This window comes from Globicephala melas, chromosome 8, assembly GCF_963455315.2.
Source record: "Globicephala melas chromosome 8, mGloMel1.2, whole genome shotgun sequence".
Classification (NCBI taxonomy): Eukaryota; Metazoa; Chordata; class Mammalia; order Artiodactyla; family Delphinidae; genus Globicephala; species Globicephala melas.
Window position 1 is genome coordinate 48,504,977 of NC_083321.1, and position 13,092 is coordinate 48,518,068.

The window sequence follows — 13,092 nt, forward strand, 5'->3', positions numbered from 1 at the left end:
GTCTCAGATCTGATACACCGGCCTTATTTAATTCATCAGTGCCTAAGTTAAATTCTGATGTCAAAGGAAATCAAAAGGTTTGGGGAAAAAACCCAATTTCTGACCGACAACTCATGCTTCATAGATGATGGAACTAAAAATTTTCAGGAGCGTTTAATAGGTAATGAATGGTATGAGATCACTTGTATGTGGAATCTAAAAAAATAATTCAAATGAGTGTATATGAAAAACAAAAAGAGACTCACAGATATAGAAAACAAACCAGAGGTTACCAAAGGGAAGAGGGAAAGGGGCACAAATTAGGAATACAGGATTAAGAGATACAAACTACTATGTATGAAATAGATAAGCAACAAGGACACATAGCACAGCAGAGGGAATTACACCCATTATCTTGTAATAACTTTGAATGTAGTATAATCTGTAAAAATACTGAATCACTATGCTGTACATCTGAAACTAATATAATCTTATAAATCAACTATAGTTCAAAAAAAAAATAGGGCATGAACACTAACGACTCCTCTTTCCCTGAATCTGAGATCACAGGTTCTCAACACTTTCAGTCTCTCTCTTACTGTGTCAGCCGCATAAGTAGACAGGAGGGTTGAACTTGGTAGACAAAGAACAGTATGTCAACCCCCAAAGTCACAGTCCTAAACTCTTCAAGTCTTTCCTCACCCTGAAGGTGGACCAGGGTCACTCTCTGCTGACTTTAAAGGACAGGAAAAGGACTTGTTTGCACTTTTTGTATGAGAAAAAATATTACCTCCAGGCAGTGGCTTTTTGGGGACCACTAATTCTTTACAGAGATTCCTACAGACTACTCATTCCATCCAGTCCCCAAGCTTAGAAAGACCCAAGCTCCTGTTTTTGATTTAAGCTCTTTTTGATTATTAACAATTAAATTCTGACCTCCATCCCGACCCTGCTCTAGTCACTTTTTTGGGAACATTAACTATGTATTGTCTACTGTTTACTATCCTATAGTCAGGGTCAGGAGGTTGTCACTGGAAACCTCTGCAATGCCTTTCCTTGACTTTTTACCATGTGTCAGGCATTGGACTAGGTGCTATATATACATTATCACATAACTGTGTTCGTTTTATAATATTTATATTATTGATAAAAAACTAAGGCCTAGTGATGATAGCTTTTTATTTTTTATTTTTTTGTGGTACGCGGGCCTCTCACTGTTGTGGCCCCTCCCGTTGAGGAGCACAGGCTCCGGAAGCGCAGGCTCAGCGGCCATGGCTCACGGGCCCAGCCGCTCCGCGGCATGTGGGATCTTCCCGGACCGGGGCACGAACCCGTGTCCCCTGCATCAGCAGGTGGACTCCCAACCACGGCGCCACCAGGGAAGTCTGATGATAGCTTTTATTTTCTGAACTTGTATGGCTTTCTCTTTTATTCACCATAACATAACTTTCCCAGACACTAACAATTAAAAGCTATTGTGAATTTCCACAAACACAACAAAGTTGTTGTGAAATTAAATCTATTGTCAATTTATGGGGAAAAAATTATGCACTTTCCCCACTAAGTCACTGAAGCAAGAGAAACAAGAAAAAATTGAAATAGTAAATTTTTCAGTGATTCCTTTACTATCATACAAAGACAAGCATGTGGACCTGGGAGGGAAGGTATGGTCCATGTCGGGTGTGGTGTGACACAAGGGTTTGTATGGTATGGCATATAGTGCAAAGACCTCACCATGACGTTGAGAGCAGAGATCTCTTTAAGGGCTAAGGCACACAAAAAGGGATGCAAGGTATATACAGACCTCTGAGTGTCATTCCTTTTCTTAGGGGGAGAAGAGTCATAGCTTGAGTTTGTGGACTATGAGCCTGTTCTCCTCTCTCCCACTTAGCATCCAGGTCAGAATGATATGGCTTGTCCTACCCCTGTGCTAGGCTGACTCACTTCAAGGCCCAGGCATGGGAGGGGCTCTATGAGGTCTCCGATAACACTATCTGTAGGGCCAGGACCCAGGATGGGCAGCTTCTCCCTCCCAGCCCCTGAGCAGCGTTTGCTTAGCTCTGTATTCAAATGCCATATTTATTTTTAAGGAGCTAACCAGGAGCCCACTCAGCCTGGCTGTGGCATGGAAACTACCTAAGATATTTTAGATTCCATCTGTTCCTTCTCTCAGAAAGACCACAGTTCAAGGCAAAGGGGCTCAGGGAAAGTGCATTGGAGAGCAAGTCAGGAGCTTCGAGTCCTAGACTGGGCATTTCTATGACAAATTATATCATACTGAGAAAGTCCCCATCCTTCTCTGTGCTTCAGATCTCTCTTTTGTAAAAAACAGACTAGAGTAAATGGCCCTTCTGCCAGGAGAGAATTTCTGTTGATTAAATTCAGAAGTTCCCTTAACTCTTAAACCAGGACTTCTTTGAACCCAATACTAGCAAGACATCCTCAGATCCTCTCATTCTTCTTTAACCAGGCCCACTGGGTACTAGCTGTGTGTGTGCTGGCTCACTTGTGCATGTGGAGAAGAGAGAATACCTTTCTTTCCTCTCTTCTCATACCTTTAGGAAAGAACTTGACACCCTTCCCACTTAACCATCACCACTAACTCATTTCAGAGATTCAACCCTTTACTGCAGGGAAGTCTTAGGCAGTCGAGAGCAGTGGTTAAGAGAACAGACTGTGGAGCCAGACGGCCTGAGTGGCTGAACTCAGCAGCTCTTTGTATCTAAATGACTCAGTTCTCTCACCTGTAAAATGGGGTTTTAACATCCTCATAAGATTGTTCTGACATTGAGAGAGTTAATATATGCAACGTAGTGGCTTATATATGCTAAGTACTCTTAGAGACCTTTGCTATTTTTATTGTGTCCAACGTGCTACAGCAGACCACTATTTTATTCTGCACTTTACATCAGTTCATTTATAACAGTAATAATAAAATAACTGACATTTATTGAAGGCTTACTAATGTGCCAGACATTGCAAAGATTGTAATGATTTTGCATAACTTATATCATTTAACTTATTTCTCTGAGGTCAGGGAAGAGTATACCAAGTAGAGGAAGGGTAGTGATTATGATTATTGTCTTTGTTTAAGTAGTTGGCTTTGTGAAGTCAAGGACATGACTCTCTGGTTCACTGTTATGTCACCAGCACATGTTTCAAAGCATGCAATGTGGGTTTAACAAATGTATGAATACTCCAATATGGAAAGGTTATCTTCTGAAACAGGGATTTGAGTTATACTATGTGACAAAGGATTAAATGATTTTCATTTGCATAAGAACTTTGTAAATATTATGTTGTCTAACAAAAACATGGGCTCAGTGGAAAAGCCATGAGTGCCTCCTCATGTTAGAAAGTGCTTCACTCATGATAGTATGAAACAGGGGTGTTTCAGAGGGGATTCATACCCTAAGCAGAAGGTAGTTTTTGATGAATGCCTAGACTCACATAGCTCTGTGAAGGCTTATGCCATTACATTTTATTCTCTGTTTCCTCATCATATACACGATGATGGATGCACATGAGAAAAGGCTCTCCCCACACTTTTTTTTTCACAAATTTATTTATTTATTCAATTATTTAATTCTTGGCTGCATTGGGTCTTTGCTGCTGCACGTAGGTTTTCTTTAGTTGCTGAGAGCTGGGGTTACTCTTTGTTGCGGTGCGCGGGCTTCTCATTGCGGTGACTTCTCTTGTTGTGGAGCATGGGCTCTAGGCGCGCTGGCTTCGGTAGTTGTGGCTCATGGGCTGCAGAGCACAGGCTTAGTAGTTGTGGCACATGGGCTTAGTTGCTCCGCGGCATGTGGGATCTTTCCGGACCAGGGCTGGAACCTGTGTCCCCTGCATTGGCAGGAGGATTCTTAACCACTGCACCACCAGGGAAGTCCTCCCCACACTTCTTGATTGGATGAATCAAACTATCAAGGGGATGTCTTGAGGCAAATTGGGAAAAAGAGCTAGAAAGAGTTCCAAGTGAAGTGAAAACCAAAACATTCTCTCCCCATTCAGGGCTCCAGCAGATGGGAATTTAGGGCTTTGTGAAGCCTGGCTGAAAATCAGGAACCCCATAGGACATGCATAGGAAGGAGACCCAGTGCCCACATGGAGCTGGTTTCCTTCATGTGACAGGGAGCCCCCTGCTCCAAACCTCCAGAGCCCTTCTATTCAAACTGTCCTATCAGAATATCCTCACCTCCATCCAGAAACTGTTCTTCCCAGTCTGTGCCCCTCTTAGTTGAAGGAGTTTCCCATGAGGAGACCCTCCCAGCACCCAGAGACTGGTCCTCAGCTTCTTACTCTCAGTTTTCCGAATCCAGTTGCCCAGGGTTCCTTCCTTGGCTCCTGCTGTTGACCTTGACCCTCCCTCCTCCCCCTGAACCCTGCTGAGATGATCCATTGGATGAGTATGGCTCCTTCAAGAAATACTTCACTTGTTAATGGCTTATCCCCAAATCCCATTCTAAATATCCAACATCACTATAAGTAAGAGAGGATGAAGAGGAATATGGGGGAATAAGGAGAGAGAGAGTGAGTAGGAGAGTGTGGGAGAAGCTGGACAAGATTAATGGATGATAAAATCTACTACTATATTTTGAGAACTTTTCTAAAGTCTAATTAAACAAGCTACTGCTTCACAGACAGTGTGTCATATTTCTTTCCAACCTCATACTAACTCCATAAGATGGATACAATTATTATTCCTGTTTTTAGATGACAAGACTAAGCTCAGAGGAATCAAAGAATTTGCCTAAGGTCAGACATGTAAGAGACAATGCTAGTTCTTGGACCCAAAGTCAGAAACTGGATCTACTGCTCACAAGCCCTTTGCTGCACTGTTGAGGAACATTAGATGGATAGGCCTAGGAAAGCAGGGCCTGGGGCTGTGGTTGAAGGAGGCAGGCATGGAGAGGTCCATGACTATAACTTTGGGAGCAGGAGTTTCTTAGGGCTTGAACTTCAGCGAACCTTGACTCAGCAAACCCGAGGTCCCCATGGGGACCCTGGGAGCTGGGGTGCAAGATGTGTCTATCAGAGATCACAGAGAGGGCAGGGCCAAGCCTAGCTGCCAGCTATCAGAGTCCAGAAAGGCTACAGGTCTGTGGGCTCAGATAGGTGGTTAGGGCAGGTTGGCGGCTCCGGGTGGAGCCATGAGTCTCAGGGCAGATAGACTGAGTACAGAAGCGAGCACAGGAAAGGGGAGGGAGGCACAGCATAGCAGCAATTTACATTTTACCACCACGTGAGACTCCCCATCCCCTCAACTAGGGGCAAAGAACTTAGTGCTGACATCTGTAAAATAAGAGTAATAATTATATCTATCTTATGGGGCTATGGAGGATCAAAAGAGATGCACACTCTCTGGACCAGTAACAGCAATTCAGGCCAGAGCTATGGGTTCCCTAGGGACCAGACATCTCAAAGCAGCAGGTAAGTTCTAGAAAATAACACCAATCACTCTTAAATATGTAGAGACTCTCAAAGCCCAATATATCATTTAACAATGGCCTGAGATGTCGTGTGAGAGGAGCCTTCCCCTCCCTCAGAAGGGCTATCTTCCCAGGTACTGTGGTCAAAGTCCAGAGCTTAGCTTTAAGGCTGAAACACTTGAAGCCACAGGTGCAAATGAAGTCAGATGACAGCAAGTTTGCACTTTAAGAAAACCTCACTTCACAAAGAGCACGTACAACCCTAGATTCTGAAGCATAAGAGATCCACTAAGAATCTGAACAGAAGTTGAACAGGAAACAAGATGATTAAGGAACTAGAGACCACAAGAAAAATATTTGAAAAAACAGAGGAGATTTAGACTAGAGAAAAGTTAAAAGAGGATGGGAATTAATACTTACTGAAATCTTTCTATATGTCAGGTACCATTCTAGGGTATTTAAATAGTCTCATTTAATATGGTAGTTCTGTGAAGTATATATCATGAAACATGCTGTAATTCATGCTAATGATAAGTGATGTTTCTTGAGTATTTACTCATATATACTAGTAAATATATACTTAGTAAATACGAGTATTTACTCGTATATACTAAGATATAATTTAAGTTCATTATATGAATTAGTTTATCCTCATACCAATATTCAGAAGTCCATTAATGTTTCTCAACTGATGAGGAAACCAAGGTGCAGAAAATGTAAGACAATTTCTTGAATAAGTAGCCAATTTGCAATCTAAACCCAGGTGGTCCAGGCTCTCCTACTGTCTACATTACACTGTCTCTTTTTAAGTGTGGGGGACTTGAGGGTCAAAGAGATGAAATAACCTGTCCAAGCTCATAGAGCTAGTAAGTAGTGAGGTTAAGATGTAGGCCCAGTTCTGCTGCTGCTAAAGACTGTGCTCTTCCTACAACAAAACACCAACACGGACATCTACTGTGGACCCAAGAAATCGAAGCAGATTAAACTGCCCCTATTCCCCACTTTTATACCTTGGATATTAGAGATTAGCGTTCAAGTCATAATTGCAGACCATACGTCCTCAACATGGGTGTGTCTCCGTAAGAAAGTCTGAAAGAGAATGAATTAAAGAAAAAAATTGGAAACAAGTTCAGAATAAAAAGAGGCTCTAGCTTGGACTACAGAGATTGTTGGATTGTAGGTTATGTATAGGTCCCCGAGAACACTGGAGGTCTATAGTGGCCCAAATGACCTCTTGACCCTTGGCCAAGCCACAAGTTTGGTTAAGGAAGAGAGTGTATTATATTCTTTAGTTATTCTTCAGACCTAGCTGCCTGCTTCCCTCTTTACCCTGCACTGGCTTAGAAACTCACTGCACCTAAAACATATGCGTATCTATTTATTTAGGTCTGTGTGACATCTTAGTTAGTGCCAAGCACTGAGGACATTAAACCATGCCATAGGCAGTGCTGTGGTGATGAGTTAAGAATATAAAAAATGAGAAGAAGTTCTGCAAGTTCCCTGCACCTCCCTTTGCAGAGCTTGACAATGAGAGTCCTCACAAATGTTACCAGTGCAGGACCCTGATTTATAAGTTAACTTCTCCAAGATCAGTTTGGGTTTCATGCTGTCTTTCTCCTCTGCAAGGAGAATAGAAGACAGATAATTAACTTGGCTATCGTAATCACTTTGCTATGTATATGTATTTCAAATCATCATGTTATACACTTTACACATGTATGATTTTTATTTAAAAAAGAAAAAAATAAAAAAGAAATGATTCAAAATATCTGTATTTCCAATCATCCTTTGGACATAAGATGTGACTCTAATAGTTATATGTAAATACTTATTATAATAATATAACAACAGATAATACTTAGTGAGCATATATTGTATCTCTATCTCTTTACATAATAAACTAAATTAATTGTCATGATTTATACTATGAGCTAAGTCATGTTACCGTCCTATATTTCAAAGACATGGAGACATTAAGAAACTTGCCCAAGGTTACATAAGAAGTAGGTGGTGTTGGGGTCACGGAGCCTCTCTCAATTCCTCATGGCAACATTTGGCTAAAGCATTGTCAGCCCTATTTGATCAGGAACGGGCTTGTATTCATTGAAGACCCTGACGCCCTATTCCTTTCTGTGATTTTCCTGACCTCAATAGACTTACGAAACCTCTGATGTAGAAGAGAGGAGGAAGGGAGAGTTTATTGTGGTGAGTGATGAAGTCTCTTTCTGTGACCATGCACCAGGGGGGCTCCTCTCTAAGGCTAAATCACTTTGTCTCACTGCATTCTAGCTAGTCCTATACACCTTGCCTAAAGAGCATTGGAGAACAGGTATTCTCCATTATGAAAAATCCATTCATCTCTCAAGACCCAGCTTACATTTCTTTAATCCTGTAAGATCTTTTGGTATATTATTTACTCCCTAAAAATATCCCAGACTTAAGAGAGTCATAAGTTTCCTCTCCCACATATATCTCTATTAAGTATGGAAAATATTGTAATATTGTATATAATTAACTATTGTTTTTGACTAGGACTCCTGGAAGGCAAGATACATGTCTTATTCTTATTTATGATCCAAGCACTGAAATTAGTGTCTAGCACATAGCAACTACTCCAAAAACATTTACTAGATGACTGTCTTGCCTACAAGCCCAGGCCCCTCTATCCCCTTCAGCCACCTTATCTCCAATTAAATAAGCTCCAATTTCCCCTTAATTCATATTTCATTTTTGTCTAAGCCTCCGCTGCTGCCTTCCCATACTCTAAGCACAGACATTTATGCCCGGGCCCCATTCTGAGTCAATGTCCTGCTCCCTATCTTCTTGGTCTGCATAGCCTTATAGGCTGGGATCTGGCCCCAACACAGCCATGCTGAGTCATGCTGAGTCATGCTGAGGCTTAGGGTGTATGGCCAGATGTTCTCAGCCCTGCGTGATGACTGCTATCTGGGTCCCCAGCAGGAGGCTTACAGGACAGATGACAAGAAAGGAGAACTTCAGCCAGCATAATGAAGAGAGAGGGATACAGAGGCAGAATGTGACATGTCCTGGAATATATTCCCTTTGGATTTAAAACTGTATTTCTGGCCGTCCCATAAATGCCATAGAATGATCAGTTGTTGTTCATCTAATAATCATCTTGCAGGTAGTCTCTCACACCAAGAAGCAGGAAAAAAAAAAACCCTTATAACTACAGGTGTATGGATTTTTAATTCACAAAATATAGTCATTAATCAAATGTGATCAGAGTAATTAGAAGCATAAGACCTTTGCTAGTGAGATCCCTGACCCTTTCTTATGCACCATATAACTCAGGACAGAGCCTTTATATATAGTTTCCTTGTGTATATAAAGATGCGGCAGGGCTGGATGACTAAATAATTTTTCCAGGTCTCACCTTTTTAAGATTCCAGATACTGCACACCTACTTTGCAGTGTCCTGTAGGTAAGGACTGAGATATGAGGATGAAAAACAGAGGCATGAAACAGAGGAAAAGGAAAACATTGTTCAGCATTTTAGGGTACCCCCAGACATCTGCTGACAAAGGCTCTGTGCTCTTAGAGGTCCCACGCTCACATGCTGGTCATGACTAGGGACGCCACTTGGGAACCCTCAACTTAAGGAAATATCTTAGGCCAGTCTTGGTGCTACTACTGTCATGGGAAAATGTCTTACCTTATAAGCCTCTGCTCAGCACCCAGGAGATGCTCACAGTCTTCACGTCACTTTGGGTAAAGTTCTGATGTGTGAGATATTTTCTGATTTTCCTACTTACCCTTCCACCATCTTCATTTTAAAGCAAGAATTCTGAGGCGGTTAGTGTGCTGAACAAAGGAACTGACAAAACTCAACATAAAGACTCTCCTTGTTCAGCTTCCAAATCCTCACACTGACATATACTCATATTCAGAAATAAACATGTACAAGAGCATGGGCATCCACGTGTGCACACACACACCAAAGCACCTCCCAAATTCCACATCCTGTTAGAAAATCCATTTGGTGTTACTTTAAACATTTATTTACAGTCTGACCCCTTGCTACCACCTGCATTGCTACCACCCTGGTGTAAGGCGTTATAATCTCTACCTGAACTCTTACTGCGGACTCCTAATTGATCTGTCTCCTTCTACAACTGTCACCGGACAGTGTCTTCCCAATACTGCAGCCAAAGCACACTTGTAAAAGTGTAAATCATGTATGGTAACCTCTTTGTCCAAAGGTCTCTGATAGTTTCCTGCATCGATCATAATAAAGCCAAATTTCCTACCATAACAATTTCCTACAATAACAACAATTGCCAACGTTTGTTGGCACATACACACATATATGTGTGTGTATATATGTGCATGTTTATATGTGTATCTGTAAATATAGGTGTATATGTGTGTATATATAACACATATGTGCAGATATAATATGTATACATATATGTTTATAAATATATATATGCTTTTTCTTACAACTCTGTGATACAGGTATTATTATTGTCACAAATTTTATAGATTAGCACCTCCACAGCCAGCACTTCTACTCTCCCTCTCAGTCTGCTCCTACATTGGCCTTATTTTCAATCCCTGAAAATTCTAAGCATCCTCCCACTTTAAGATACTTATATTTGTAATTCCCTATGTCTTAAACATTTAATCCATATGCAGTGGCTATTTATAATCTGTCGGTGTCTTCTCAAGTGTCCCCTTATAGTGAAGAAATCCCTACCATACATTTTAAAGTAGTAATACCCTTCCACCCTTGTCCCCATTAAACTCTATCCTTCATTCCAGTGTTCTTTTCCTCCATAGCACTTAACATCATTTGGCATATACCATATATTTTATTTGTTTATTTACTTATTGTTTCACTTCGCTTACTATCAACTCCATGAAAATGTTTTGTTTTGTTTTGCTTCTGTATACTCAGAACTTCTGCAGTATTGAATGAACAACTGAAGAGCAAACACATACATCTATCACTACAAAGACATATACACATACACCCACCGCTACACACATACCAAGATATACAGTGTAGTAATGCCAAAAGAGGTAATGCCAACTAGATGTATTTAGACCTCAGCAACCAGGACCTTCATCAAATTACTTAGTTCTAGGATGTGGCCCATTTGTCCTGTAGGCTGAGATTGACTCTTGAAGTCTTATTCTTGTTAAAATGAAAGGCACACAAACCTAAAAATAGAAACCTGTGTACTTATTTATCCATTTACATTGAGATTTATAACTTGAATACTCATGTCTTTGTGAGCAATACATTCTTTCCTTGTATCAATCAAGAAAAAGTAGAGGAAACAAACTGTTCCAAAGCAAGCAGCTGGATACAATCATGCTAAGTAAGCATCTTGCCACTAGGCTCAGACATAGCTTATTCATCCATCTTCATGGGAAGGATAAGTTTGGCTTGGACATAACTGTTATGTGAGGTTCAAAACATCTCTAGATTCTGAGCCAACAGAGCAACATTCCTTTTCCTATACTTTCCTTGTTGGCCAACTCTCTAATGATTAATACACTTCTCTTTATACATCAGAACATTCCATAGATTATAATCTAACTATAATCATAGTTCAGAGCTTCTGGCCTGGGAGTCATTCTGTTTCTTTCAGGTGACTTTGAGTCTCTCTTTTTTATCACTAAATTTATTTTTAATAGCAATTGAAATTAGTGTGAGATTTGTTCCCCTATCCTTTGAGGTCTTGCATATTATCTAGTCACTGTTGCCTTCATATTTTTATAATACTCACATATTTGTACACACACACACACACGCACACAAATATATTTTACACAGAGCATATTTATCAGGCATTTCTAAACAGTTAACCATGCAAGACCCCCAAACACTAACCCAAAATGTCTTTCACTTGTCTACTTGTATAAAAGCCAAGAACAGAGTCTTTGAAGCCAGTAAGAAAAGCACTTTGTCTTTCACTTCTTTAGCTAGTCCTCTTCTTTGCCACAGCTCTGTGTAGTCCTGAGCTCCTATCTAAGCTCACAGTTTCTGACCCCACCCAGCTATCACCAGCCCAAGTCCCCAGAAGGAGAAAAACACTGGATCTGTCTACCTCTGTTAATTACAAACGAACCAAAATAAAATAAATGCCCCCCAACCCCCAGAAAACAAATGAATACACAGAAGAAGAAGAAGAAGAAGGAGAAGGAGGAAGAAGAAGAAGGGGAAGGGGAAAGGGAAGGGAAAGAAAAACAAACAAACAAACAAAAACAAAACAGGTGCAGGAAATAACTGATGACATTAATGCCTAAATGGGGCTGGAGTAGAGAGAAGGGCTACAGTAGCTTGTTGGTCTAGTAATCTAAGAGGTTTTCCTTTCCCTCAGAGATGCCTCAGACTCAGTAAGATAGGGGTTGTCAAATTTTGGTTTCAGAAGGAACCCTTCTGGGGCTAGAATTAGCAAAGGCTGAAAGGGGTTTGGGAGAGAAGTGATCATTAACTGCCCTCGCTAGGTCAAAGGATCCTAGTTTCTCATAATTCCTCATGGTAGATGATCTTGTTAATGGGTGGGATCTAACCATACTGCTTCCATTTAAGGCCTGCATAGTTACCAAACCTCAAATTTATACTGTTTGATAGATGCAGATTTTTTATTCAAGAAACATGCTATGCTATAGCTTCAGTATTGAGTATGCAAAGTACTGAAGATAACGTGACTAGGCAAAAACAAAAACAAAAAAATAGTCATTAACTTTTCGAAATTCAAAGTCATCAAGTCAAGGACTTCCCAATCTTGGGACACAGGATTCTAAGCCTTAAACCTAGAAGAATCTCATTTGAATCAATCGTAGGTAGAAATTTAAATATTGAGTTTATGTATGCTTCAGAGCTACTACATATGAACAAAGTTTGTAAATTACTACTTGACTAAAGTCTTGAGTAAGATCCATGAGATATGGACCAATGAGCTATATAGTAGTGTGGTAGAGGGAAGGAAGATTAGCAAGCACTGACTCTAATGATAGTGTCATTCCTTCTAACTATTCAGAGCTGTCTTAGTTCATAGAATATACTAGGCAATACTATTTAAACAACATAAAAAACCAGGAATTTCTCAAAAATTTAATCATAAAAATAAATGAAGACAACTTTGCTTAAGGTCAAAAAGCATCAAGGGAGCCAAGAAAGTGAAGTTATAAAATGGGAATATGGGAAGTTTCTGACTTTTCTAAGTTGCCAGATTCCAGTTTTAACCTTCAAGGTTCATCGTGTAGACAAGTGTACAATAACTGGCTGGTTCTGCCTTTCCACTCCCTCTTCCCAGTGAAGATTCTTCTTGCTTAATTAACACTCACATGCATCTCTGGGTATGCCTTAGTCACAGTGGTCCCAGAGGTCAGTCAAACCATCAATGTCTGTGTTATAAGCCTCCAACAAAAGAAATGCCTCTGAGAATGAGACCCAGCTTGGGTTCACAGTCACCGGCAACCTTTGTGAGATATGATGCAGAGGCCCAGCGATTACAAAGCAGTAGTGTTGCTTGACCAGTGGTCGTGGTCTATTCTCTCATTCTTTGCAATCATAACAGAAGATATTCATTGGCTCCCTGCATGGAAGCCATTAGAATTTCCTGCTACTTGTGGCACACAATTTATTCTAGACTAATGCAACACTTAATAGGACTTTTATCCCATCTATTTCTGCTATAAGAAGATA